The sequence below is a fragment of the Corvus moneduloides genome, chromosome 1 (assembly GCF_009650955.1).
Source record: "Corvus moneduloides isolate bCorMon1 chromosome 1, bCorMon1.pri, whole genome shotgun sequence".
In the NCBI taxonomy this organism is placed as follows: domain Eukaryota; kingdom Metazoa; phylum Chordata; class Aves; order Passeriformes; family Corvidae; genus Corvus; species Corvus moneduloides.
This window is the reverse complement of record NC_045476.1, coordinates 103,618,421-103,623,660: the sequence shown is the minus strand read 5'-3', so window position 1 is coordinate 103,623,660 and position 5,240 is coordinate 103,618,421.

Here is a 5,240-nt window from a genome sequence, read left to right as displayed (position 1 = left end):
CTCAGAATGCTGTTGCCTGCCCATACCCACTCCCCCCAGACTTAAGCCATTGGCCCAGAGAAGCAGTGGACGGGTGAGTGGGACACCAGAGGAAAGGGGTTGAGTCTACACAATATGTGCATAACAGTTTTGACTGTATTATTATTATTGAGGTTTTCCATAAATAATTTTGAAAAACGAACAAACAAACAAACAAATGGACCTGCAGAATAACAACTTCTCTATTAGTGCAATAAGACTTCGGTTATGCTGACACTAAGTTCTTGGTGTCTTTCTCCCATAAGAAGATTTTGAATGGCACAACACTTGTACAAGCACGGATACATTCCAGCAAAGGACAGCAAGGGTTGCTAGAGTCTGGATAAAGCTGGAGTCAGAGTTTGGTTTAATGCTGGATTCATAGTTCAGGTTTGGAGGGCTTTTCCAGAAGAGCTTGGGCTCCAAAAGGGCTGTCAGGTGTGGCTGAGCTAAACCCATGTCATTTACTGCAATCCCTTCACATCTTTAGCTACATTTTTGCATGTGTCCCTAACTCTAACAAAAGCATCAATCCCTGTTCAGTGACCCTGTGCAGAGGCAAAGCTCAGTGATCCTTGCAGGCATCAGCTGACAGCTTAACCTACCACCACCTTTTTTATCAGTTGCCTTGCTATATCTCAGATCTCAGCTATGGCCAGGTTGTGGGTAAGGATGATGGCTCACTCTTGCACACACCTGTGAGTAGCAGTAGGCTGGATCTAACTGGTACCACCAGCACTCCCACAGCTTCCCAGCTGCTCCACTGCTTCTGCATAAATCTGGAGGCTTGGAGCTTGGTAAAGGTTCATGCTGGGCCAACAGGCAGGGAAATGAAGAGAGGCTTTCCATGGAGAGCCCCAAACAGTTCACTGTCCCCAGAGCAGTTTTCCCTTGGTCTTTCTGCTCTCTGGTGCCCCTGGACTTGGCTTAGGTCTGAGGGAATATATAACTCTGAACATTTTTCCTTCCACTTTGGATACTGGACCGTGACAATGGCTCTTAGGCAACAGAAACAGTTAATTAAGCAGCGAACCTCTGAATGGAGTTGTCATGCAACAGGGTCAATTTAACTCTTTTGCCTTGGACTCTGTCCCGAGACTGTTGCCTTCACATAGTCCAGAAGGACACAAAGTTCAAGTAAACAAGAGATTATTGGTCTGCTTGGGCAACTGGGAAGGAGAGGAAAGATAAACTGCCTGGATAACCATAGAAAGATTGATTGTTGTCACTAGTGTAGGGCAAGGATAGAGAAAGGATAAGAAGTTTATCCAAGTTTTGTGGTGACAAAAGATAGAAAAGACAACAAGAATAAAGCCTTTCCACTTGTATTTGTATGAAAATTATTCAACACATAGACACTGAGTTAAAAATTTACTGGACATGTAGGAGGGAAAAGTTTCTTATCATTTATTCTCTTTTTAAAAAGAAATCAAATGTAAAGACCATGCTTACTTAAAAAAAGATCAATCACCTTATATTCTTTTCTGTTTACACACTTCATGTTTAAAAATATTCTAAGACTAAAAAGTATTTTTGACCTATGATTACACTGAAAAAAATAGATCTTGAGAGGTTTTTCCACATTTTTTCATCATTAAATGTTTTAGTAAATAGTAATTTTTTACAGAAGAAAAGATAACTCTCATTCGAAATGTTAGCTTCATTAAGTCTCTCCAGTTAAGCCCACAGCCTGACATAACTATATTTCTCATCCCCACAAAAAGCCTTGACAGTTAATCAACTTGACAAGACTCCCACAAGGATCCCAGCATATGGTCCCTTAGCACAACTTCGTGATGCCTTGCTTCTAAGGTCACTGAATTTCTCCTCATTAACATCTTGCGTGACACAGCTGATCCTGGCACATCTTCAAAGGAACCCCTCAAAGCCCTCAGGGCAGTGTTTGCTCTGAGAGCTTAGCAGCTTTCAGAGGTGCCTGTGAAAGGAGTTAGCAAATAAAGCCACACTAACAGAAAAGGAAGAATTACAGAAACACAAGAGGCAGCCCTGAACCATCACCCTTATGACCCAACCCACTGCAGCCACACGTGTTTAAAATCCTTCAGCTGTAGCTTGTAAACCCTCAGCCACAGAGGGAGTCAGCAAATGTCTTCAGCCATTTCAGCCACACGAGTGTTGGCATGCATTGAGAAAATACACAATTCATAATACGAATCTTCTGTGGTGGCTGTGCAGCACTTTTTCCGCCTCTGAATCATGAGTACTTAAAAACAATAAAATCCACTAAGCATGTAGGAATCTTCCACAAACTCCCCTGGACACAGACCAAGCTCCTCCATGGCTCAGAGCCCTGTGAGTTCAGCACAGTTATTTTAGCCTGAACTTATGGTCAAGAAGCATTTGGCCCAACATTTGCTAATGGCAAAGTTCCCTTCTGCCTCTGCCTAACTTTCAACTAAAGGCACAGTAAAACTGGGGGAGTGGGAGTTTATACAGATCCCCCAGCTGCCCCTGCCCATGGCATGCTCTGCATCACCCTGCTGGGGAAGGAAAACCTTTGAAAGAAGAAAACACTGCAGTAGAACTCACAAAAGCCATGTAATCCCATATGGTATAGATGTGAAGGAAGAAAATTAATGAATCAGCTCAACCTCTTAGAAAACCTTTTGTTGCTCACTGCTCACGTTGTCTGGCAACAGAGCAGCTCTATGTTTGAGCTGAATTCTCTGTCTTGGCTGTTTTTTGGCACACCTACAAAACCCAGACACAGGTTTTGCCCCTGTGGAGAAGGCATTAAGGACTCAAGAGAGAATGTGGAAGAGAGCTAATCATTCTTAAGTAACTTAAGTTTGAACAGAAGTTTTCAAAAAGAAAAGGACTGTTCAGTGCTCAGTACTCACAGATGAGCAGGTAAGTCTGAGAATTTGATTTATAATAAGAGCTTTCCCTTTTTCAGTTGTTAACATGTATCTCCATATATGCAGCTAGATAAACAAATGGCAAGATTTCAGCAGCACAGAGCAATAATCCAACCAGGCTTTGGCATTAAGGAACCTTAAGACTGACTTTAGCTCAATGAATCTGTTTACTTTGCTCAAGTGTTTCCAATAAATACTGTCTCCCTTTCATGGCTGTGCCTCCAAGAAGTGCAACTACCTTGGCACTAGGTTTCAACAAGCTTGGAGTATAAATGGAAGAAGTGGGTGAAGGTGACCTTGTTTTACCAGCACAAGGCATCTCATGGATGCAGCTTCACTGGTACAAAATATCTTTAAACTGAGCCAGTGGTGTCCATTTCAGAGGGACCAGCCTGCTCAGTGCAACAAAGCACTGCCAAAATGCTCAGCATGAGGATACACTCCGATGTCTGAGGAGGCTGCAGCAGCCAGAGCGTGGTGGCTTAGCACAGTGCAGGAGCTGCAACATGGGAGGAGTCAGACGGGAAGACTGTCACTTCCCAAAGGTAACTTCAGAAATCTTCTGTATTTGAAAATCAGCACCAGTGAAATGCTGCAGGACACTCATAAAGTGGCATAAGAAAAGCAACTCGTATTTACTGAGAAGAGTTTCTAAGAGTTTTCAAATGCATGTGCTTTGTCTTTGATGCCCATTGCCTGGAGCAAAACTAACTTTCATTTTACCAATTAAAACCTGTTAAAATTGCACTTACCTTCCTTATTTTTTTCTATTGCCAGCAATTTAAAGAGTCCTGATCAGTCCCATGCACTCTTCTATTTTGCTATGATACTTCTAATCGCTGAACTGCCTGGTGACACGTTAACTCATAATATAATTAAAAATGACAGGACCTTTTGGATGCAAACCTCAGTATTTGAAGTGTTGGCAAACCTTCCTTTTGTCTTTTTGAGTGGAAATCAAATCAAGTTTTCACCTTGTGAAGTCACAGAATGTACCCTATGAAATTTTTATTACTAGGGCAGAGATATGAAATGCCTGCGCTCTGGCTTGGGCACATTAAATTGTAAATAACAAGGCTCACACTATTTCATGAAAGGGAGGAACTGGGAGAAGGATGATAATCAGGGTATATGGTGTGCCTTACACTAATGCCTGAGCCACCTAAACAAGAGCCACCTAAACAAAAGCCACCAAAACTTGGTTTGATACTACTTTCTGTTTATGCTGTACATACTGTAACACATTGACAAAGATATGCTAATTTTGTTGTACACATAGGAGACAAAATTTGTCATATGCTGAGCAGCTGCTTATGGCCTACACATCCTGCAAGGCTTTGTAGGCTACACATGACTGATCTATGCATCAAGATGCTAAAAAATACATATACCTAAGCAAATGTGTTTCTGGAAGAAGATCATTCTTCTTTCAAGGCATTTTGATGGCACTTTGTTGCATAGATGGGATTGATCCCTCTAAAATGAACACTGCTGCCTGAGTTTAAAGTTTCTTTGAAGTTTTAAATTAAAAAAAGAAAGTATGTTTATGATGTAGAATATAATTTTTGTGGAAATCCTGTTTCCTTCATGATACTCCTTGTCTCTGATCTCCAGAGTTAACATCTGAGCCAGGATATGACCAATGAATAATGGAACTCATTTGTATGACATTTTCAAAATCTGTAAGTCCTTTTTCATCACATTAATAAAAGAAGTATTGGGATAAATTCAGCTGCCTTCTAATAGCATTGTACTAGTGGATTCAAAATGCAAGTATTAAGGGAAGCTTTCCCCGAAGACAGAATCACCAGAGTACAGTGTGCCAGAAGAAAGAGGATGCTGACACACACAGCCCCCTGCCTTGCTCTCAATGTCACTCCATAGCACAGCACACAGCTGCAGTGCCTCACAGCGCTCACACGCCGGGGCTCAGACTGTGCTTAGGTTCAAGACAAAGTTTGTAGTCTTAATTCATTCCATACTTTGGATTTTTAATTGCTCTGGTAGTTTACATAGCAAACAAAAGAAAATTAACAGATGTACAAATTTGTATTTATGAGGGAATTTACACTCATCTGTTTGCTTGTAAGCTGCGTTACTGACCCCCTTTCTAACAATGTTGCAACTCCTGAGCACTCCAAACAAGATCAGAATCAGTTTGCACAGGGTTTTCTTTTACACATGGGAGTGAAGTCCCTGCAACAATGGATTTAAAATATGTGGCTTTTTAAAGTACAAAAGGAATGTAGTTTGGTGACTTGTTTTTTTAACCCTATGCTAGTTTTTTATTTTTTTTAACTGCATAAGAACAGCTGGAAGTAGGAAGGCCATCTATTTTTAAGG